The following is a 26,659-nucleotide window of genomic DNA, read 5'->3' as shown; positions in this document are numbered from 1 at the left end:
AATCACCACACTTATCACTAACCATCTTTACCATTCACAACTATCATTACCTATTAATATCATCCACTACAATTAGCAATATTAAATAGTATCAACCATCATTAACCACTACTTCTAGCCGTCATTAAAATTAGCTACTACCCACAACCACCACAACAAGCTAACATCATCCTCAATTGGTATACACAATATTATTGTGTAACGACCTATCCCCGTCGTTAGAAATAGGCCAATAGGAGAGAATTTTAGGCCAGAAACTTTGGGTAGTAACTTTGGAAAAATTTAGCCTAGGCCAGACTTGGACGAATTCTGAGTCAGGTAAAGTCTAGGGTGATCATGTAAATGATGAAAGATCAAATCTCTAATTTAATTAGATAGGCTAATAATAAGGATGATACGGAATATTTACAATATTGTAGAATCACATTCGAGCAAGTAAAATGCCTGAGATCAAAATTGGCGTGAAGAGTATATTTCAATACGTTTTTGGAAGGGGATGTGTTGTGAAAAGGGGGCTTCGAACACAAACTCCGAGCACAATGCTTCCGTGCAACCTACCATAGCGGGATTTCTCCAGCCAGAGCAGCCCCACCATAGCGCGATGGGTCTCGCCAGAGCGGGGCAGTCTCGACTAAAGTCATGAAAAACCCTAGAAATGGTTTTTTTTCCGCAAAATCAGTTTCTAAAACATTAAGAAGCGACCTAGGGCAAATTATATCAATTTTCCATGAATTTTCACACTTAAGGTAAGAATGTTACTCCCTAAATTCATATTTTAATTCTTAAAACCTAGAAAGTATGGTTGGTAATCATTAAGGGAATGTTTGAACTGAAAACTAATAGTGGAAAATAGCCCTAGGGTGAGGTTAGGATCATGGATTTGGCCTAGGGTGTGAATTGTATTATATTTCATGATAGTTAGGTCATTGTGTTGAGTTTTTATATGTATTTACTATTTTCTAGACCAAGAACGAGAAAAACAAACCCGGAAAGGGAAGGCTCTTGCATTATAAGGTTGTTGAAGCTTGAAATTGAGGTAGGTGATGGTCTAATTTTTCATATGTGTTTCATATACTTATTAAATTGCTTCATGATATGTATGTGTGTATATGAATAGGGAAACATGCTAGATTATGTGTAAAATGATCACTTGCCGGCCTGTTTTTGTAATGAACCTATTCTTGTGATATAAATGTTGTAAGTACTGAATGTAATTGTGATTGTGGTATGCTTGGATCGGGTTTTATGCTCCGACACATATTTGGATTGGATGTCACTTTCCGAAACAAAGTTTATTGTTTGAGGTCCTCTGAGAGGACCTTTGTGTGAAGTTACAGCATATGGAGGATATGAAGTTGAAATATTGTTGAACATAGTTGAACTTGAGATTAGTTAAATTATTCTGTATATGTGTATACCTATTGTGTAGAGTTTACTTTTCTATGATCCGCTTACTAGTTAACTATGTGATTGTACCAGTACACCATTATTTTTGTGTACTGATACTACTCTGTCATGCCTCGAGAGGGTACCTTAGACGTGACCGGCACTCGAAGGCCATTTCTGACCTTCAAGCGAACCACCTAATTCAGTCACACTATCCTTCAATCACATTCACTCAAAGGAGGGTTCAATCATAACATACTATTCACAATATGGGGGCCGAAGGCCAAACATTATCAACTAAATAAAACAAGTATAATAGGACTCCTTAAGGTAACAGTCCAACCTCCCCACACTCTAGTCTATGAAGCCTCTATCAAAGTCTAGGAGGTGCCAATGACAAGCCCATGGCTACCACCAATCAAAATAAGGAGACAAAACGAAACTATACAGGGAGCTCAAGATCCTTTGGAAACTAATAGGACTCACCAAGTAGCTGGAAGCGTGTGGATAATCAACGGTGCGCCGGTTGATGATCTCTAGTACCTGTCTCTACATCATGAAATGATGCAGGCCAAATGACGTCAGTACGTGGAATGTACGAGTATGTAAAATGGCCGAATAAAACCAACATCAAGAAAACATCAATATCAACTCAGGATCTCAACTCATATATATACATAACAACTCACTCAAGTGTCCTAAGTCTAACAAGAAATGGTTTAGACGGGACCAATCATAAGCCACTCAACTCAACTGACTCAGAGTACTATCAAGACCTAAATGGGAGTTTCTCTTATCCAACAACCATCACCTATGAGCCAGTGATAGTACAACAATCAGACGTTGTTACCACGTCTGTCCATACCTTGCCAGGGCATGAACACCTCCCTAATCATGGATACTATTGATTAGTCAAGTCCTATCATTTCAGGTTAATAAAATAGGAAATATACGACTTTAACGGTTCGATCCCATGGGAAGCATCCAACTTTAACGGTTCCATCCCTACCTACGTTGGCGGCGTAGTTTCTGAGGTTCGAGTATGGACTATACTCTTACCCGCTTTGGTGCTTGATACTCCTTTCACGACTCTATGCTCATAAGACTCCCTCCAATTATCTCAAACAAGCCCTCACGGCTAGTTTCATGTGGGACATTGCCAACTCATCAACTCTATTCTCATTTTTACTCAATTAAGTCATAATGGCAAGTCCTATTTAGGACCTCGCCCACTCGTCAATTCTATCCTCCAATCAACTCAATCAAGCCTCATTTAGATAAGCATTTATAACCTCTCCTTAGGGCTCATCACAACTCTAAGGGTTTAACCCAACAATTCAAGTAGAATAGCACATTCAAGAAAATTGACTTATGCAACATAATCACATGGTTAAAGAGATCAACAAAATATAATAACAAGTCATCTCCATCAACTCATACTAACATGAAGGTTTTAGGAACTTCTTAGCTCAACAACATCAACACCAATAAAGTCAAATTAATAGGAGACAAAACTCATTCAAACATAAACCATACCAAGAAACTCCATTCTCATGGACCTCTAACCTCAAAGCATATTATAAGTAAGCACTTAATCAAAAACATCAACCCCTCTTCTGAGAATATATATGAGGAAGATATCCAACAGGTGGCTAGTTCACAGGGTCTATCTCCTAGAGGGATACATAGGACCAGATTCAGCAACAAGGCGAAAATTTCTACAAAAACTGCCCCCACAGGCAGACCAAGTACCAGGTCCCATACTTCAAGAATTTCTCAATGATTAGTACCCTTAGCTGGAATGTAAGGGGTATAAATACCCAAGGAGCCATGGATAGGATAAAAATTCTCACAAATATCCATCAAATTTCTCTTATAGCTCTAATGGAACCTTTTTCTGATAACTCTCAGTTACAATACTTCAGAAACCAGCTCAATATGGACCATGCCATCCACAATCCCAATGGTAAGATTTGGATTTTCTGGACTAAAGATGTGAATTGCAAAATTTTGGAGAATGATGAGCAACTAATCACTTGTGAACTCAATCATGTTTTGATCCCAAATCAATTCATCACTACCTTTGTCTATGCTAAATGTAAAGATAATCTCAGAAGACCTTTATGGGACAGCCTTCTACAGCAGTCTACTACATCCAATCCATGGTGCACTATAGGAGACTTTAATGTTATTGTAGACCCTGAAGAAAAATTAGGGGGTGTCCCCTATAATATGAGAAAGAGTTTTGAGTTCATTAGCATTATTGAGGCTTCAGGTCTTCAAGACCTTGGTTTCTCAGGTCAGAAATACACCTGGTCCAACCTGAGGGGTATCAACTTTAGAATTTGGAAGAGACTTGATAGAGGGATGGTTAATGACAACTGGCTAGAAACCATGCCCCATACCAGCATTACTCATCTTCCTTCAGTGGGTTCTGATCACTGCCCCTTTCTCTTAGAAATGATTGACCAACAACACAACCCCATCAAGTATTTCAAATTCCTGAACTGCTGGCCTGAGCAACCTTCCTTCATAGATACTGTCAAGAATTGCTAGAGCAGACCTTCTAATGGAAATCCAATGTGGAGTTTTCATCAGAAAATAAAAAGACTTACTGCTACTCTTAGCAGCTGGTCAAGAAATCAATTTGGAGACATCTATGCTAAAGTCAAAGAATATGAGAAGAAGGCTAGACAAGCTGAAGAGAATCTGATCAGTCTGAACACCAATAAAAATAGGTCTCAACTGCATGCTATCAATATTGAGTACATTAGATACATGAAGATGGAGGATTCTATCCTCAGACAAAAGTCTCAACTTCACTGGTTCAAAGAAGGTGACAGGAACTCTAGCTACTTTCATGCTCTCATCAGAGGCAGGAGAAGAAAGCTCCACATCCACAGAATCCAAAATGAAGAAGGCTCTTGGGTGCAAGGTGATAAAGAGATAGCTGATGCTGCTTGTGAATATTTCTAACAAATTTTTACTGGAAAGGAGGATCACATCCAACAGCAGACACTCCAATGGTGACTGACAAAGACAATGATGAGCTACAAGCCATGCCTACTATGGAAGAAGTGAAAACTGCTATTTTTACTATGAATCCTCACTCTGCTGCTGGCCCTGATGGGATGAATGGAACTTTCTTTCAGGTGTGCTGGGACATCATCAAAGAAGACCTCCTTAAAGTGATCATATCCTTCTTTTGTGGAAAAACTATGCCTAAATATTTCACCCATACTTGTTTGGTTCTACTCCCAAAAGTAAACCATCCTACAAAAATCTCTGAGTTCAGACCCATAAGCCTTAGCAACTTCACTAACAAAATCATTTCCAAACTCCTCTACCTAAGACTTGCTCCTATTCTTCCCAACCTTATTTCCTTGAACCAATCTGGCTTTGTCAAGAATAGAAACATCTCTGAAAATATAATGCTTGCCCAGGAAATAATCCACCAGATCAAAAAACCAAATGTTGGAGGCAATGTTGTGATAAAACTTGACATGACCAAGGCTTATGATAGGGTCTCTTGGAATTACACTTGTCTTGTCATGAGAAGAATGGGATTTAAAGAAACTTTCATTGACATGGTTTGGAGAATCATGGCTGAAAATTGGTACTCTGTTATAGTCAATGGATCAAGACATGGTTTCTTTCACTCCACAAGGGGTCTCAAACAAGGTGATCCTCTCTCCCCTGCTTTATTTGTCTTAGGTGCTGAAGTGCTGTCCAGACTACTGAATAATCTTCATCATCACCCCCAATTCCATGGCTTCTTTATGGCAAAAAAGGGACCTCAGATCAATCATCTGAGTTTTGCAGATGATATCATCATCTTTACTTCTGGAAGAAGGCACACCTTTGATCTCATTATGGAAATATTAACTACCTATGAAAGAGTTTCTGGACAATTGATTAACAAGCAAAAAAGTCAATTCATGGTTCCCTCAAATGCTTTCAAGTGTACTGTACTGAGAATCAAGAATATCACTGGTTTCAACCAAAAGAGTAGTCCTATAACATACCTGGGATGTCCTATTTATATTGGTAGGCAAAGAGTTATTTACTACTCTGATCTTATTGCAAAAGTTATAAGCAGGATAACTGGTTGGCATGCTAAAATCCTGAGCTATGGGGGTAGAGCTATTCTTGTGAAGCATGTTATTCAAGCCATGCCAATACATTTGCTTTCAGCCAGCATCCCTCCCTCAACCATCATAAAGCAGATTCAAAGCATCACTGCTAACTTCTTCTAGGGATAGAAAAATGACAAGAGAAAGTACCACTAGTCCTCATGGAATAACCTTAGCTATCCTTATGATGAAGGGGGCATAGGGTTTAGACAAATCACTGATGTGGTCAAATCTTTTCAATACAAGCAGTGGTGGACCCTTAGAACCAAGAACACCTTGTGGGGAGAATTCCTTAAATCCAAATACTGTCAGAGGGCCAATATTATTAAAAAAAAGTGGGACACTGGTCAGTCCTTAATTTGGAAGCACCTCATGAACAACAAACACAACATTGAGCCTCACATGCAGTGGCAAATTAAGTCTGGATCTTGTCTTTTTTGGTGGGATAACTGGCTGGGTGTTGGCCCTTTAGCTAATTTTTCTGCTAACAGCTGTAGGTTTAACCACACCCAAGTTTCAGCTTTTCTAACTAATGGCCAATGGAATGTTGATCTCATTATCCAAAAAGCCCCTCCTCAGTTTGTTCCTAACATTTTAGCAACTCAATTCAGCTACCACCCCCTCAAACAGGACCATCTCTACTGGATTCCTACTACCAATGGGGAGTTCAGTTGTTCTTCTGCCTGGGAGCTCATTAGAGACAAGAGGACAAATACTATGCTGAATGCATGTACTTGGCACCAACTAATACCTTTCAAATGCTCTTTTCTTGTTTGGAGAGCTCTTAGAAGGAAATTACCTACCAATGAGAAAATAACCAGCTTTGGCAAACCCCCCTCTCAGTGCCATTGTTGTGAAAGCCCTGGCCAAGACACCATTGATCACACTTTTGTTGCAGGAACCTTTGCCAAGAATATTTGGAGGGTGTTTGCTGATTCTTTGGGCATAAAAAAGGATTACACACCTCTTATAAATATGCTTATGAGATGGTGGACATCTAAAGACAAGAATGCAACACATAAACTCCTATTACAAGCAATCCCTATCTTCATTTGTTGGAACTTATGGAAGAATAGATATGCTTCCAAATATGGTGGGAAGAAATCTAACCTTTCAAGAGTCAAATTTTCTGTCTACAAAGGCATCTCTAACCTGCTCATCACATCTTTTCCATATATTGAATGGCCAAATAACTGGAAGGACCTAGTCATTTCAGTGGAACAATGCTACCATGACACCAAAATTACCCCTGTATGCTGGATCAAACCAGCTGATTACATGGTAAAGCTAAATACAGATGGTAGTGCCCTAAATAACCCAGGCAACATTGGTGGAGGAGGAATACTTAGAAATACTCATAGTGACCTTATCTTTGCCTATGCAGTTCCATTGGGGGAAGGAACTAACAACCAAGCAGAAATCAGGGCTGCTATCTTTGGTCTATCTTGGTGTATTCATCTTGGTTATTTACAGGTAGAGTTAGAGGTAGATTCTCAACTACTAATCAGGTGGTTACAACAAGAAGCAAAACCCCCTTGGTCAATAAAGGAGCTGCTAGACAATTTAAACAACATCATCAACCAATTCCAAACTTTCAGCTGTAAACACATCCTTAGAGAAGCAAATTACACAGCTGATGTTTTATCCAAACACAGCCACAAATGCAAATCTCCTGAACTCTATTTCACTGTGCATGATCTCCCCAAACAAGCTAAGGCATACCTTGAGATGGACAAGCTGGAGATGCCTTCTTTCAGAAGAAAGAAACTCAGGAGACTAAATAAACCTCCCTAACTCATTCCATTTTTGGTTCTAACTCAAACTTCAACATGCTTTTATCTATGCATAGCTACAAATACCTTGAAGATCTCACAGTTAGAACTCCTGGCAAAAGGAAAATCTCCCTTCCTTATTACTATCTTTATTATTTTCTTAGAATAACCAGTCTAACCTTAGAGGTAAGAAGTAGAATAGTTTGTATTTTGTCTTCTCTTCCTTCTTGGCTTAACAGGTATAGGAATTCAAATGTTAGCAGACTTTGCACAAGCCACATTACAGAAGTAGCAGTGGCTCCAATTGATAAACAACAGCAGCTTTCTAACAGCAGCACAAGAGACCAAAAGCAACCAGCAGTACTTAACAAATACATCAGGCATCACCAAAATGCCTCCATATTGTGTAGGATTACTGCAAATACACTTCCTGAAGATCCCATGGAGTTTCAACTCAAATGGATAATTGGAGACGTTAGTCGAGCGACCTTGTAAAAGTTATCAGACTCAAGTCCCCAAATGGAGCTTTTCACAACTTGGAGCCTCCAGCCTGTCCAAATGACCTCCAAATGTTGAAAGAATACATAAAATACAGTATTTGCAAATCCCAAGAAGTTTCACCTCCAACGGATAATTAGAGACGTTAGTCGAGTGACCTTGAAAAAGTTAGTCGACTTAAGTCTCCAACTGATGCACTTCACAACTTAGAGTCTCCATCTTGTACAAAAGACCCCCAAATGTTGCAGGAATATAGCAAATATAGTAATTACAAAGCCCAAGAAGTTTCACCTCAATAGGATAATTGGAGACGTTAGTCGAGCGGCCTTGAAAAAGTTAGCCGATTTAAAGCTAACAAGCTCCAAAGCACTCTTTGAGGTCTGTTACTGTCAATGCTTTGTGGTTGTTTGTATGTGCAGGTGCTCTAAGGAACTGATCATGAGGAAAGGTCTTCTCTTGAAAGTAACTTGCAACAACAAACAACTGAGCTTTTCCACTATGGAGGCCCCAGGAAGCTGGCTACAGGTTTGCAGCAGACTATACCCCCCCCCCCCACATTCCTTTGTTTCTTTGGCTACTTGTTTGTGCAGGTATACAGAGATCCAAACAAAGGGAGACAAATTCTAGAGATGCAGGAGCATCACCAGCCTTCACCAATAATTCAACCATGCCAGATTCCATCCTTTATTACCTGCATCAACACCATTACATCCAAGCTACTTGGAACTCCTTGTTTGATTATTTATTGGAGTGCAGACACATAATACAACAACAATGGAACCTTCCAAAAGGCAAGGCTCCATCAGTTAAACACTCAAACCAAGGCTACTTCTCCTACAGGTTGCAATATACAACAGCAAAAGCATGGTGCAACAGGTACAACTGTTTCAACAACAATAACAACATAAGGAGCTACATCCACAACAATTGGTCCATCCACAGCAGTTCTGTTTGTGGATCTTTGTTTTTGGTCTTGTTGGCTTGGTGTTATGCAGTTGTAGGTAGCTGGAGAACATTTGGGGATACAAGCCTCAATACACAACATCTCCAGCAATATGCAGCATCCAAGAAGCTTGGAGAATTACAGCATGAATCAGCAGAATTGCACCTCTTATTGTGCAATTCTACTGCAGGATACTACAGTTTAGAAAGGCAACAGGAAGTTGAAGCCTCCCTTAAACCTACTACAAGATTGCAGCTGGATCCCCAATCCACAACATCTCCAAACATGCTGACTAATACAGCTCCAAAGCGGCTGACTGATACACTTCCTTCCATTTTTCAGCCTCCATAGCTGCTATAATCATGATATTAATGTTGATGCATCTCTCCATTTGGACTTACTTGGTATGACAAGACTAAAAAGGGAAAGATGAATAGAACTTTCTCATCCCATGCGTTCTCATGGAAGGGGAGAGTCTCCCTCATTTATGCTTACTTAGCCGACTTGTACCGGGAGGAGTCCTCCCATAGGTTTAATGCTTTCTAGTTTTTAGTTATCCTCTATTTTGTAATGGGAATGAGTTAGCCAACCTTAGTAGGTTAGCCGACTTATGAACCAACATAGGATCGGAGGTAAGGTTTATGTCCCCCTCCATGTATTTTTACTTTATTTATTTATGTTAAGGCTTGGGGGTGCTTCTCAACCCCTGACTGTGCACGAGAGGTGGGAGCCTCGTGTAGGGTCTGTTCCCCCTCCCCCCAAAAAAAAAAACAAAAACCTCAAAGCAAGAGTAGGGCACATGGGTGGACTCAACCCATACTTTGGATAGCCTTACATACCTTAGTGAAGACTTGGAGAAAACCTTAATGTCGGGTATTCAATGGAGAACTCGAATCTTGGAGCTCTTGGAGGCAATTCCTTGTTAGAAGTAGAAAAAAAGAAGAAGAGAGAGAGAGAGAGAGACTCCTAGGGCTTTTAGAGAGAGAGAGGGGGGGATGAAAATATGTTCCCAAATTCTCAAGGATGATACATATATAATTTGGGACAAATTCCCAAATTTCCCCTTCTCAAAAGTTCTGAAAAATAGGCTAAAATGCTCCTGGTGCGATAGTGGCGCATCGCGCCATTACAGCGCCAGGCCGATTACGCCTAAAAACCTGCACAACTTTTAGTGGCGCTCCATGCCAAGGACCAAACTACTGAGGCATATTTTTGGTGCGATAGTGGCGCATCGCGTCCTTACAGCGCCAAGGCTATATTTTCTGGGTTCTGGAAATTTGGCTTGAAAACCCTGCACACCTCGCAGTGGTACGCCGCGCCAGGGGCCAAACTACTAAGGCTTGTTCCTGGTGGGATAGTGGTGCATCGCGCCACTGCGACGCCAAGCCCTGATTTCCAGTAGTTGCAACCCCGGCCTGAAATCCCTGTCGTGCTAGTTCGTCTTAGGATCGTCATATCTTTCGACTCCAAACTCCAAAAATTACATTCTTGCGGCGTTGGAAAGAAGACTCGACGACCTTTAATTTAATAGGTCATGGACCACCCAGATTATCGTCTTTCAAAAGATAAGGTCGTTAGAAGTTGACCTCTTATATAAACTCATCCTAAAACTTAGCCACGACGGATCTTTTGGACTTAGCTCGGTCCTAGGGGTCCTTCATGACCCTACATCACCTCTAATGCTGCTCAATCTCTCAAAGACTCATCTTAACTCATGCAAATGCTCCAAAATACTCGAGTTCGACCCTACCCAAATATAAGAAGGGTCCAAATCTTAGGGAAAATTTTGAGGGGTGTTACATTATCTCCCCCTTGGGATCATTCGTCCTCGAATGACGAGTGACCAAGAATAGACTCGGGGTACAAATCACAATCAGAATTCAGTCAATCAGCCAATCAATTTCTCAAATAAATTACCAATCAAACTCATAATGCGCAAACAATTCAAGTTAAAAAAATGGACATTACCTTCAACATTCTCATCGGTAGGCATGAAAAGATGTGGATATTTAGATTTCATGGCTTCCTCCACTTCCCATGTGGCTTCCTCAACAAATTGGTTTCTCCACAGGACTTTGACTGAGGTGATCTCTTTGTTTCTCAACTTGCGGATTTGGCGATCAAGAATTTGGACCGGAACCTCTTCATAGGATAAGCTATCCTTAACTCTAATACATTCAATGGGGACTACCAACGAGGGATCGCCTAATCACTTTTTCAACATCAAAACATGGAATACCAGATGAATAGAGGCTAGCTCTGAGGGTAACTCCAACTCATAGGCAACACTCCCAATCCGCCTCGCAATTTGATAAGGACCAATATATCGAGGACTAAGCTTCCCCTTCTTTCCAAACCTCATGACGCCCTTCATGGGTGACACTTTCAAGTATACCCAATCACCCACCTCAAACTCCAAGTCTCTCCTCCTCACATCAGTGTAAGATTTTTGGCGGCTTTGGGCTGTCTTTAGCCTATCTTGAATAACTCTCACCTTCTCCATGGCTTGGTGAACAAAATCAGGCCCAATCAACCCGACTTCACCCACCTCAAACCACCCAATAGGTGATCTATACCTCCTCCCATACAAAGCTTCATAAGGAGACATTTGAATGCTTGCATGATAGCTATTATTATATGCAAACTCTATGAGAGGTAAGTGATCATCCCAATTTCCTTTGAAGTCAAGCACACAAGCTCTCAACATATCTTCCAACGTCTGAATGGTGCGCTCCGCTTGGACATCCGTCTGGGGATGAAAGTCCGTACTAAGGTTCACCTTTGAACCCAGTCCCTTCTGAAAAAATTTCCAGAATTGGGAAGTGAATTGAGCTCCTCTGTCTGAGATAATGGACAAGGAGACTCTATGCAGTCTGACGATCTCTTGTATATACAATTTTGCATACTCCTCTGCGGTGTCAGTAGTCTTAACTGCCAAGAAGTGAGCTAATTTTGTCATTCTATCCACAATCACCCAAATCGAGTCATGTTGTTTCGGGACCTCGGAAAACCCGTAATAAAGTCCATGTTGATCATCTCCCACTTCCATTCCGGAATTTCTATGTTTTGAGCTAAACCACATGGCCTTTGATGCTCGACTTTCACCTGTTGGCAATTTGGGCACTTGAAAACAAACTCCGCAATATCTCTCTTCATCCCATTCTACCAATAGATTTCCCTCAAATCATGATACATTTTTGTGGAGCTCGGATGAATAGAGTATCTAGAACTATGCGTTTCGGCCATAATCCTCTCTTGAACATCATCGAAATCAGGCACGCATAATCTATTTTGATAACTCAACACACCATCCCCCCCTTTGGTAAAAACCATTACCTCTTGTTTGTGAACAACTCCCTTCAATTGGAGAAGGACGGGATCTTGGTCTTGCTTCTCTTTTACCTCTGCCACAAGTGAGGATGTAGACCCATCATGAACAGTAACTCCACCTTCATTGTTCTCTTCAAGACGAACTCCCAATCGGGCTAATCTATGTACTTCCTTCGCCAATTCTCTCCTCCCCTCCTCTACATAGGTAGTGCTACCCATAGACAACCTGCTAAGAGCATCAGCAACAACATTAGCTTTATCTGGATGGTAGAGGATGCTCATGTCGTAGTCCTTGAGTAGCTCGAGCCATCTCTTTTGCCTCAGGTTGAGTTCCTTCTGGATGAAAACATATTGTAAGCTCTTGTGATCGGTGAATACATCAACATGCACTGCATACAAGTAGCGGCGCCAGATTTTAAGTGCAAATACCACAGCTACCAGCTCAAGGTCATGACTTGGGTAATTCCTCTCATGAACCTTAAGCTGTCTTGAAGCATAGGCTATCACCTTCCCCCTTTGCATCAACACACAACCCAAACCAATTCTGGATGCATCACAGTAAACCACAAAGCCCTCTATTCCATCGGGCAAGGTTAGAATAGGAGCAGTTGTTAGCTTGGTCTTCAACTTCTGGAAACTCTCCTCACAAGCATCAGACCATTGGAACTTAGCCTTTTTTTGGGTCAGCTTGGTCAATGGTGATGATATGGATGAGAATCCCTCTATAAACCTTCGGTAGTAGCCAGCCAAACCCAAGAAACTCCTTATCTTTGTCGAGGATGTGGGTCTGGGCTAATTTTTCACTGCCTTAATCTTCTGAGCATCCATCTGAATACCGTCTCCAGATACAATGTGGCCTAGAAAAGCCACTGATGCAAGCCAAAATTCACATTTAAAGAACTTTGCATACAATATCTGGTCTTTCAAGGTTTGTAAGACGACTCTAAGATGATGGGCGTGCTCCTCTTCATTCTTGGAGTAGACCAGAATATCATCTATGAATACAATCACAAACATATCAAGATATGGTTTAAACACTCGGTTTATGAGATCCATAAAAGCTGCAGGGGCATTAGTCAACCCAAAGGACATGACCAAAAATTCAAAGTGGCCATAACGAGTCCGAAAAGCGATCTTCGGAATATCACACTCCCCCACCTTCAACTGATGGTAGCCGGATCTTAGGTCTATCTTTGAAAAACAAGTGGCACCCTGAAGTTGGTCGAATAAGTCATCTATTCGGGGGAGAGGGTACTTATTCTCTATGGTGACCTTGTTCAGCTGCCTGTAATCGATGCACATTCTAAGGGACCCATCTTTCTTTCGCACGAATAGGATGGGAGACCCCCATGGTGAGACGCTCGGCCTAATGAATCCCTTTTCTTCTGTACGGGTACAACTATTATTTGAATGAAGTGCAAAAAATGCGATCTTTGTTGTATAATACTAACAAGTCCTTCAACTTCCCCTTCAAATCTTTCAACTCAGCCGGAGCCATTCTATATGGAGGAATTAAGATAGGCTGGGTATCAAAAAGAACATCAATCCCAAAGTCGATCTCCCTATCAGGAGGGACTCCGAGCAAGTCTTCAGGAAAGACTTTGGGAAACTCATTGACAATCGGGACCGACTCGAGGGATGAAGACTGTCACGACCCAACCCCGTAGGCCGCAACTAGGTTCCGACCTGGACCCTCTCATGCGTATTTATCAACTACACTTAAGTTGAACCGTGTGTGATGTGATACTATATACAAAAACCCCAATAGTTTAAAACTTTTTCATGTACATGTAGCCTCTTTTATTTGTATTATATCATGAAAGGGCACGCGAGCCGACAAGGCTGCTATAACAAAAACATTCACAACATATCGAATAGGCAACATTGAAACTAACTCCCAAACAACCCACATATACATATGTCTACAGACCTCTAAGAATAGTAACAACAACATATGGTGGAACAAGGCCCCCGCCGTACCCCTGAATGTACAAATATATACATTAAGTGACCAACATCACAATTTAGGCTCCAGAACAGTGAAGCACTTCCGACACAGCTGAGAGGAACTCCTACGCTGATGTATCTCCAGAATAAACATCTGTACCTGCGGGCATGAAACGCAGCCCCCCGAGAAAAGGGGGGTCAGTACGATATATGTACTAAGTATGTAAAGCATAACACATCGTAACTGAGATCATAACTGAAATAGGGATGCAGGGGACAAGTATAATAACTAAATGAATTACTGTACCTACACCTTAGGACACGTAAATCATACACATTATCATATGCTGTGCTCGGCCCTCTAGTGAACTCGGTGTTATAATCACTTCTTCATAATCACATGTCATCATATCATAATACATTTCATTTCATCATATCATCGTATACGGTATCATACCATCGTATACGGTATCATCTTATCATATATATCATCGTATCACACCCGGTTCACTGCGGGGCTCAGGGTCACAATGTATTGCTTTAATCTCATATGCATGCCTACATAAAGTATCCGGCCCTTTAGTGAGGGACTCGGTGAATGGAGTGGTGTACGTCTATAGCGTACCATCATAATATACATATGTACCCGGCCCTCTAAGGAGGGACTCGGTGTTCCTTCCTTATTTCACCATACATACAATCATATTACAGTCGGCCTGGGACTCGGTGAATAATCGTATCGTCATAACATATAACATATATCACACCTCACATACGGCATCGTCCCCTCGTTCATGAAACTATACACATCCAGCCCGGGATGCGGTGAAAGAAGTAGTAACACTATGCACGATAACATATCCCGGCCCATCGTAGGACTCGAGGAAGGATGGGTTACAGTATGCACGAGTAGAGTAGTGAGAAACTATATGCAACTAAGTCATTATCTAAGACTCGATGAAACAGTCAAGTTAACCGTCACCTGAAGACTGGGGGAGTAATTATCCGAGGTATCCCTTTAGATGTCATTAGGGCTTATATCAGTTGGGGCTTCAGGGATCACAAACATACATCAAAATAATGCCACATAATTCATGCAATCAGAAATATAGTCTATGCAATCAGAAACACAATTTATCTAGTCAAAGACTCAACTCATGCAATCAACGGCATTTATCATTTTAGAGCCTCTAAAAAGAGGAGCTAGTACCTCTACTTACTATTCATTATATAGCAGGCTCGAGAATAGTAGTTTGACTACTTTCAGACTCTTGATGTTCAGGAGTGACTACAAGTCACGAGTTACAATCAGAGCTCATAAATGGAATTACCTCTAAACCTATATCATATACCATTTCACTTAAAGTTAATCCATTCCAAAGGAAAGAAGAAATAGGCTTTACATGTACTAGTTTTCATCACATAGAAGACAAAAAGGCAATAACTCAGCTATTGCAGAAGTTCTAATACCAAGAAGTAAACAAGAGTCTCGACTCATACTCAGAGCTTTACGAATGGATTGAATCCCAAATATCGTATACATATCATTCATAACTTATATCTAAGACATGCCAAAAGAAAAGAAGAATAGTTCTACATATCTATTCCAAAAACATGCCAAAGGAAAGCTTCACATACCTTGTATGGACTTCTCTTAATCACATCCACATCGTTGTCCTCGAAATCTATTTAACATGGAAGTAATGTAAGTATTAACAACCTTGGACTTTTCAGCAACTTAGACTACCCACGAGTATTCATAACATTCATCCCTTCGCTCGCCTTCTCGGCTAGTTCCTTAACTAGTTAGGATGTTAACGAAAATCGGGCAGCACCTCCCCTATAATGTGCCCTATCCGAATTCCCAACCATGTCCTTAGCACATGCAGCCAACCAACAATGCAAACCTCAGCCCATACATATACATATTACGACAAAATTACACAATATAAACTCCAAACGGCTCGTCCGAAGTTAAGATATCAAAAGAGGATTTCTAATTTCTATTTTGCGAAACCTTTAACCGTACGAAGCGTGGAATCATGTGGCTGCAAACAGAAGATCCTAAACCTATTTTAGAACACATTTATACCCTGCAACACACATCACACAACCAGCAGCAGCCTCCAAACACACCACGCCTCACTTTGACTACAATTTAACTACGACGACTTCAATTTAGATTGTTTCTTTCGCTGAGCATCCCCACGATTTTTTTCATACTTCCAGCAGTATAAAAGTTACATAATACACTCCATGAAAACCTTATAAAGTCCTAATTTAAAGGAGAAACCTTACCTTACCAGAAATTGGCCAAAACTAGCCAAAATCGCGCCTCAGAAGTTTCTTAACATGCTGAAACTTTAGCGGACTGTTTGTATCTTTTTGGTGCTGCTACGAATCGTAACTTTACGTTAATAACACCTCCATAGCATGTATAAACTCTCACAAAAATGTGGGAGAAGAGAATCCAACCATACCTTAACAAACGGCTCTTCAAACGTGCTGAAAATTAACTTCGGAACTCCTCGACGCGGCTGAAACTAAGGGGCTGTTTGCGTGGCTTCTTGCTGCCCCAAATCCGAAATTTTCATTATTAAACACCGCTATATCACCGTAGGATACCTTAAATAATTAATTCACGAAACGAAATCGGGTATTACCTTTTGTTTTGCTCAAACCCGTGGCTGCCCTCACTTGTTCTTCACGTTTTTCTCTTGTTGCTGCTTTGTTGCTGCAGTTTGAAGACTCAATTCTGAAGTATATCCATAATATGCATACATACATGTGGTCCCAAGGGGTGACACGTGTCAGCCCCTAAGGATGACACGTGTCAAGCCATGATTGGCCACCGTGTCATGCTACCAATTAGGGGCTGCTACGTGGCAGCGGGGTCCACCTCCCCCAAGCAGCTGCATCACCTACTTGACCCTAAGTAGGTGCATCACCTGCTTGCTTTAGGTTCTGCCACGTGTCTCTCCTCCATTGGCTTCCACGCATCGTCTTTTTCCCTTCCTCGCGGGTTCGTAATCTCGTCTTACTTTAAGAGCTCATGTAATCCGAACTACGTAAGCTTGGTATATCCTTAAGCAACTTAAGTGTATAATACTCTTAACTTAGTGTCTTACATAGGTAAATCGAGTCCTACGACTCATTTCTTAGCCTCCAACTCTTTCCGGATTCTTATAACTCTATCTCCAACCTCCCTTCTCGCGAGGTATCACAATCTTCTTTCCTTAGAGTTGTTTGATAGTGTCGTAGCTTATCCGTCTCACATGATAGTGTCTAAGGAACTTAAGAAGACGTTCCGAGCTCAAGAGTGCGGGGTGTAACATCCTTCCCCCCTTTAGAACATTCGTCCCCGAATGTTGAATAAAACTTTCCTTAAGACTTTATACGGATCATAGGGAGATGCCTTTCTACTGGAATGGCATACATTTTCGTCTAAGTAATTAATATACGAGTTCCAAGACTGGGGCTATCCGTAGACATCGAGAATAGGTATGGACACTTGTGTTTCATGTCCTTTTCAACCTCCCAGTTTATGTCTTCACGATTCTTATTCTGCCATAGTACCTTGACGGAAATTATGTCCTTAGTTCGCAACTCGTTTACTCTGCTGATCCCGGAAGGAGATAGGTTGCCCCTCGTAGGATAAATCCCTGTTATGTGGACCTCCTCCATGGGAAATATTCTGGGAGCGTCGTTCCCATTCTTACGGAGCATTGATCTGTGAAAACTGAATTTATTGTTTCAAATCGGATGGTAGGTCCCACTCATAGGTAGCTTTATCTATTCTAAAAATGCTCTGCGAAGGATCAATGTATCCCCTTCTTGCTGACTTTAGGCTACTGATCGATATCTTGTCCCGGAATAAGCTTTACTTCATCAATAATTTAGTGGATCACATCTGGGCCTGTCCCTTAATCGAAGGGAAAAATGTCATACTAAGATTCATCTGGGTTCCTCAATCCCTTTCGAAATGATTTCCAGCAGTTAGTTGTAAAATTGAACTTTTGTATCTGAGATAATATATGTGGGGACTCCGTGAAATCTTATTGTTTCCCTACTATGTCATTTCGCAGAACCCTCAGCTGAATATGCCTTTCTAACTGGAGGGGAACAGGTTGATTCTGCCAGCCCATCTACCATAGCCCGTATGAACTCCCAGTTCCTTAGAATGCGAGGTCAGCTCGTACTATAATACATATTAACTGCTTTCCACCTCTGAGTCGGGGTTTCCATTCCCTGAGATAGGTTATCAGACTGCTGATGCTTCTTTTAACTTAAGCTATTGTACAACTCCTCTTAATCTAACTTGTAATACCTTAGGTATGCTATCTTTCTCTTTTACTCAGATCTTTTCTCCAGTTTTCTTACCATACATCATATTGTAATCCTTACATAAACGTGTGTACGGATATAGAGCAGTCCAGAAAATTCCTTAGCGTTGCTATACTAGTGGATTACCTCCTTTAGTCGGGGTCAAGGCTCCACTATGGATCTTGTCCTTAATACCGATTATATCTGAATAGTTCTGCCTCGAACCATCTTACACTTTTCCTAAATAGATTCTAAATATGGCAATCACATTGTTATTACTGACTTTCTTTTATCGAGTAATCATTTGACCTCGCTCTTTGTATGCCAATATTCGTGAGCTACACAACTATTCTTGTGCCATTTTCACGAGGTGCATTGTATTTCAGTCATAATCTTTTCTACTCTTGGCTTACTCGGTTCTATATATGTGTCGTTGTACTAACCCGCTTTTATAATCTCTTTTGGTTATACTTGTTTTGTTCTCTTTCTCACTTTCTAGAGGGTCACCCATCCCAGTGCGATTCTCTTCCAAGCACGCTTAACTATGGAGTTTTGACGGAATCCGGTGCATTAATGCGGGTATGATCGCATCCATCCCTTATGGGGTCTCGTTTGACGTTTAAGCGTCCCCAATTACATGCGATAGCATCAGTTGATTTTCTTTTACGCTTGTACTTATTTTGTCCACTTCCCCCCTTTAGGGTGTACCTATGTCATTCTCCGTATATCTTCAGCTATTTACACGCGAATGATTCTATTCCAACATATTTAACGGGCTGCATCATATCTACACCTTCTGTTAAATCATCCCCACGTTAGGTTGCCTTTCTAGGAAACCCTAGCACAACCGTAGGGTGCTGTAATATTTGGAATATCTCGAATCAAATATCATCTAATGATTGATACTCGAGTAGTATCCGTAATGTAGTAGTGCACTCAGAGCCACATTCCATTCATCCAAACCAGTAATTAGGGAGGGCTCATAATTGGTGCACATTCCCCACTCGAGTGTACTTATACTTTAATGACTCATGTTTCGAGCTTCGTCATTATACTAACTTTATTCCAGTGGATACCACTAATCATTAGAGTGGAGTCACATGTACACCATACTTCTTTATGCCTTTTGAGCTTACATCTTTGTTGTGTGCTTTAAGCCATGACACGGTGGCCAATCATGGCTTGACACGTGTCCCTCACTAAAGGGCCGTATATTTTATGTAGGCATGCATATGAGATTAAAGCAATACATTATGACCCTGAGCCCCGTAGTGAACCGGGTATAATACGATGATATACATGATAAGATGATACCGTATACGATGGTATGATACCGTATACGATAATATGATGAAATGAAATGCACTATGACACGATGATGTGTGATTATGAAGTAATGATAATGACACTGAGTTCACTAGAGGGCTGGGCACAATATATTATGGTGTATAGGATCATGTCTCTTAAGGTGCAGGTACAGTAATTTGTTAATTGTTATACTTATCCCCTACATCCCTATTTCAGTTATGATCTCAGTTACGATGTGTTATGCTTTACATACTCAGTACATATATCGTACTGACCCCCCTTTTCTCAGGGGGCTGCGTTTCATGCCCACAGGTACAGATGTTTATTCTGGAGATCCATCAGCATAGGAGTTCCTCTCAGCTGTGTCGGAAGTGCTTCACTATTCTGGAGCCTAAATTTTGATGCTGGTTACTTAATGTATACATTTGTACATTCAGAGGTACGGCGGGGGTCTTGTCCCGCCATATGTTGTTGTTACTATTCTTAGAGGTCTGTAGACATATGTATATGTGGGTTGTTTGTGAGTTAGTTTCGATGTTGCCTATTCGATATGTTGTGAATGTTTTTGTTATAGCAGCCTTGCCGGCTCGCGTGCCCTTTCATGATATGATACAAATGAAAGAGGCTACATGTACATGAAAAAGTTTTTAAGTTTTAAACTATTGGGGTTTTTGTATATAGTATCACATAACACACGGTTCAACTTAAGTGTAGTTGATAAATACGCATAAGAGGGTGCAGGTCGGACCCCAGTTGCGGCCTACGGGGTTGGGTCGTGAAAGAAGTGGTATCAGAGCAGTTCGTCCTTGGAGTGTCTACAGATCGTGTCTAGTAGAGTCTTGTTTATCGGTGTGTTGTGCACCACATCTATAGACAAGAGGCTACAGGACATTTAGGATGTTACTTTCTTTCATATCTAAGATCGTGCGATAGAGCCGAGCTATAGGAAATGAAATTCCTCATACTAACCTGCGATTTTAGCAGGAAGACAACGCCGATAGAAGAAAGTAACTGACAATATTGGATGTTAAGAAGCACGCAGGTAAGCAAAGGCACGAAAGCCCTATGTCAGGTAAGGTATTGAAATGCGATTGACAGATACAATTAAAAAGTGAAAGGAAAGGTAAACAGGAAAGTATAACAGGTGCAGCTCGAGTGGACATAACAGGTAAGTTCATTTCCATACTGTTAATTATGAGCGCCCTGTGCGGCTGCGATATGAGATGATATGACTATATATGTGTGCCCTGTGTGGCTGAGATGTTATACAATATGAATGTATATATGTGTGCCCTGTGAGGCATTATTGGTATTTTCTGCGTGCAGGTGTTGAGATAGTAAAAAATACAGAGAAAACTCTGCCTAAATTTTCCTAGAAATAAGAGGAGAATGAGATACATGGCTCTAGTATGTATGAAAGGTTGTCCTCGCAACAATGATGAGATTTGACTAAACAAGTATGGATGACCTCGAGAAATAAGTTAATTGCTGAGTTAAGGGCAATAGAAACTAGGAGGACGATACTGGAATAGTAGAATAAGTTAGAAAGGACCTATAAGCCAAAGAAAATGACTCAGAGAGGAATCATAGATCGGGATAAAATGAGATAGTAAGGCATTACCTGAATTGATACATAGAGATAAACTATGACAAGTGATAGTTGAATGAAGTAACAGTATGGTTAAGACAAGAGTAAGACAAGAGTGCGAGGGATAAAGAATTGTGATGGATATGAAGTGTTAATAAGATAGCTTGTGAGACATTAAGGACAAGACTAGCTAAGAAGGGTAAGTAACCCATAGTAATAATCGTGAAGAAAGTCAAGTGGTATTATACTATGGGTCTGAATGCGAACAAGGTACTAGGTGAACATAACAAAAACCATTATGAGAATAAGCAAAACTTAGTAAGGAATTAACTAGAAGGTATGATGTGGTCCATGTAAATGGAATGTAAAGATAGGTGTGGAACGGAAAAGCAAGCTATGGAACAAATAAGGAAGATTTATCAGGTTCCATAAGGAAAGTTTCGAATAAAGGTTATATGATGACGAAAAGGATGGCTAGTGCAAGGAAATAAAGGGTAATATGGAATTCCTTACGCCCAACCAAAAATGGAAATGAGTTGAAGGAATAATACAGAAGTTCTAATAGAGGCACTCAAGATAGATGTGATTAATTAAGTATAAGTATCGAACAAAAAGAGAAATAGACAGTTACGAACTGGAGGTATAGTACGATGAAAAAGTATTAAGACAAGGCCACTACTACCACGAAGTTGATGTGGTTTTAAGCAGGATTAGAAATGAGCCTTAGGCACACGACAAAGGTGCAAGCTCAGGAGGTGTAAAGAAGTATGGTGTACACGTGCTCGAATGAGAGTAGCACTGGGATGGGTGACCCCCTGGGAAGTGAGAAAGAGAACAAAACAAGTATGACAAAAAGAGATTATAAAGGCGTGTTGGTACAATGACACATATAGAACAGAGTAAACCAAGAGCAAAAAAGATTATGACTGAAATACAATGCACCTCGTGAAAATGGCACAAGAATAGTTGTGCAGCTTATGAATATTGGCATACTAAGAGCGAGGTCAAATGATTACTCGATAAAAGAAAGTCAGTAATAACAATGTGATTGCCATATTTAGAATCTATTCAGGAAAAGTGTAAGATGGTTCGATGTAAAACTATTCAGATATAATCGGTATTAAGGACAAGATCCATAGTGGAGCCTTAACCTCGACTAAAGGAGGTAGGCCACTAGTATAGCAATGCTAAGGAATTTTCTGGACTGCTCTATGTCCGTACACACGTTTATGTAAGGATTACAATATGATGTATGGTAAGAAAACTGGAGAAAAGATCTAAGTAAAAGAGAAAGATAGCATACCTAAGGTATTACAAGTTGGATTAAGAGGAGTTGTACAATAGCTTAAGTTAAAAGAAGCATCAGCAGTCTAATAGCTTATCTCAGGGAATGGAAACCCCGACTCAGAGGTGGAAAGCAGTTAATATGTATTATAGTACGAGCTGACCTCGCATTCTAAGGAACTGGGAGTTCATACGGGCTATGGTAGATGGGCTGGCAGAATCAACCTGTTCCCCTCCAGTTAGGAAGGCATATTCAGCTGAGGGTTCTGCAAAATGACATAGTAGGGAAACAATAAGATTTCATGGAGTCCCCACATCTATTATCTCAGATAGAAAAGTTCAATTTACAGCTAACTGCTGGAAATCATTTCGAAAGGGATTGAGGAACCCAGATGAATCTTAGTATGACATTTTGCCCTTCGATTAAGGGACAGGCCCAGATATGATCCACTAAATTATTGATGAAGTAAAGCTTATTCCGGGACAAGATAGCAGCCTAAAGTCAGCAAGAAGGGGATACATTGATCCTTCGCAGAGCATTTTTAGAATAGATAAAGTTGCCTATGAGTGGCACCTACCGTCCGATTTGAAACAATACATTCAGTTTTCACAGATCAATGCTCCGTAAGAATGGAAACGACGCTCCCAGAATATTTCCCGTGGAGGAGGTCCACGTAACAGAGAGTTATCCTACGAGGGGCAACTTATCTCCATCCGGGATCAGCAGATTAAACGGGTTGCGAACTAAGGACATAGCTTCCGTCAAGATACTGTGGCGGAATAAGAATCGTGAAGGCATAACCTGGAAGGTTGAAAAGGACATGAAACACAGGAGTCCGTACCTATTCTCGATATCTACAGATAGCCTCCAGTCTTGGAACTCGTATATTAATTACTTGTATGAAAATGTATGTCATTCCAGTAGAAAGGCATCCCCTATGATCCGTATAAAGTCTTAAGGAAAGTTTTATTCAACATTCGGGTACGAATGTTCTAAAGGGGGGAAGGATGTTACACCCCGCACTCTTAAGCTCGGAACGTCTTCTTAAGTTCCTTAGACACTATCATGTGAGCCGGATAAGCTACGACACTATCAAACAACTCTAAGGAAAGAAAATTGTGATACCTCGCGAGAAGGGAGGTTGGAGATAGAGTCATAAGAATCCGGAAAGAGTTGGAGGCTAAGAAATGAGTCGTAGGACTCGATTTACTTACGTAAGACACTAAGTTAAGAGTCTTATACACTTAAGTTGCTTAAGGATATATCAAGCTTACATAGTACGGATTACATAGGCTCTTAAAGTGAGACGAAATTAAGAACCCGCGAGGAAGGGAAAAAGACGACGCGTGGCAGCCAATGGAGAAGCGACACATGGCAGCACCTCAAGCAAGCAGGTGATGCACCTACTTAGGGTCAAGTAGGTGATGCAGCTGCTTGGGGGAGGTGGACCCCGCTGCCACGTGACAGCCCGTAATTGGCAGCATGAGGGGATGACACGTGTCACCACCTAGGGACACCTAAATATATGTATATATGACTAATGTATTCAGTTCTGATCCAAAAAAATGAGCAGCAACAAGAGAAAAATAAACCCTAAGCTAAGAGAGAAAAGGGTGACGGCTTTGGGAGAAAAATAAGGTAAGTCCCGATTTCGTTCCGTAAATTAATTATATAGCATATACCACGATTATATGGAAGTATTAGTAGTATAAAATTTGAGTTTGGTGCAGCAAAAAACGGACAGCAAGCTGCCACGACGTTACAGCACGCTGAAAAAATGTTCCGAGGCGCGATTTTGGCAAGTTCTAGCCAATTTCGGGAAAGGTAAGTTCTTCCCCTATAATTTGAAGTTTATGATGTTAAATTAGGGTGTATTAAAAACCTTAGTGTCTGATGGAAGTTGGGTAAAAGGTTTGAAAAGTTCGGCGTTCGAAATAAATGAATTTGGAATCGCTATAGTTAAGTTGTTGTCGAAATAAGGTGTTGTGCGAGTGGGGGTGCTGCTGGTTGTGTTGTGGCGTGTTGCAGGGTCTAAAAGTTATCTAAATGAGGTGTGGGAGCTGCTGGTTGCATCCACATGACCCTCCGCTTTGCAATTAAAAAATTCGCGAAAAAAAGATTAAAGACTCTAGTTTTTGTATCTTAGTTTCGAGTTAATTGTCGGGGGTTTATATTGTGTAATTTTGGTCATAATATGTATATGTATGGGCTTCTGGTTGCATTGTTGGTTGGATTAAGGTTCTAAGAACATGGTTGGGAATTCGTATAGGGCACATTATAGGGGAGGTGCTGCCCGATTTTCGTTAACATCCTAACTAGTTAAGGAACTAGCCGAAAAGGCGAGGGAAGGGATGAATGTTATGAATACTCGTGGGTAGTCTAAGTTGCTGAAAAGTCCAAGGTTGTTAATACTTACATTACTTCCATGTTAAATAGGTTTCGAGGACAACGATGTGGACGTGATTAAGAGAAGTCCATACAAGGTATGTGAAGCTTTCCTTTGGCATGTTTTTGGAATAGATATGTAGAACTATTCTTCTTTTCTTTTGGCATGTCTTAGATATAAGTTATGAATGATATGTATACGATATTTGGGATTCAATCCATTCGTAAAGCTCTGAGTATGAGTCGAGACTCTTGTTTACTTCTTGGTATTAGAACTTCTGCAATAGCTGAGTCATTGCCTTTTTGTCTTCTATGTGATGAAAACTAGTACATGTAAAGCCTATTTCTTCTTTCCTTTGGAATGGCTTAACTTTAAGTGAAATGGTATATGATATAGGTTTAGAGGTAATTCCATTTATGAGCTCTGATTGTAACTCGTGACTTGTAGTCACTCCTGAACATTAAGAGTCTGAAAGTAGTCAAACTATTATTCTCGAGCCTGCTATTTAATGAATAGAAAGTAGAGGTACCAGCTCCTCCTTTTAGAGGCTGTGAAATGATAAATGCCGTTGATTGCATGAGTTGAGTCTTTGACTAGATAAATGTGTTTCTGATTGCATAGACTATATTTCTGATTGCATGAATTATGTGGCATTATTTTGATGCATGTTTGTGATCCCTGAAGCCCCAACTGATATAAGCCCTAATGACATCTAAAGGGATACCTCGGATAATTACTCCCCTAGTCTTCAGGTGATGGTTCACTTGACTGTTTCATCGAGTCTTAGATAATGACTTAGTTGCATATGGTTTCTCACTACTCTACTCGTGCATACTGTAACCCATCCTTCCTCGAGTCCTACGATGGGCCGAGATATGTTATCGTGCACAGTGTTACTGCTTCTTTCACCGCATCCCGGGCCGGATGTGTATAGTTCCATGCACGAGGAGACGATGCCGTACGTGAGGTGTGATATATGTTATATGTTATGATGATACGATTATTCACCGAGTCCCGGGCCGACTGTAATATGATAGTATATGTGGTGAAATAAGGAAAAAACACCGAGTCCCTCCTTAGAGGGCCGGGTACATATGTATATTATGATGGTATGCTATAGACGTACACCACTCCATTCACCGAGTCCCTCACTAAAGGGCCGGATACTTTATGTAGGCATGCATATGAGATTAAAGCAATACATTGTGACCCTGAGCCCCGTAGTGAACCGGGTATAATACGATGATATACATGATAAGATGATACCGTATACGATGATATGATGAAATGAAATGCATTATGACACGATGATATGTGATTATGAAGTAAGGTTAATGACACTGAGTTCATTAGAGGGCTGGGCACAGTATATTATGGTGTATAGGATCACGTGTCCTAAGGTGCAAGTACAGTAATTTGTTAATTGTTATACTTATCCCCTGCATCCCTATTTCAGTTATGATCTCAGTTAGGATATGTTATGCTTTACATACTCAGTACATATATCGTACTGACCCCCCTTTTCTCGGGGGGCTGTGTTTTAAGCCCGCAGGTACAGATGTTTATTCTGGAGATCCATCAGCATAGGAGTTCCTCTCAGCTGTGTCGGAAGTGCTTCACTATTCTGGAGCCTAAATTTTGATGCTGGTTACTTAATGTATATATTTGTACATTCAGGGGTACGGCGGGGGTCTTGTCCCGCCATATGTTGTTGTTACTATTCTTAGAGGTCTGTAGACATATGTATATGTGGGTTGTTT

This window comes from Solanum dulcamara, chromosome 4, assembly GCF_947179165.1.
Source record: "Solanum dulcamara chromosome 4, daSolDulc1.2, whole genome shotgun sequence".
Lineage (NCBI taxonomy): Eukaryota > Viridiplantae > Streptophyta > Magnoliopsida > Solanales > Solanaceae > Solanum > Solanum dulcamara.
This window is presented reverse-complemented; position numbering follows the sequence as displayed.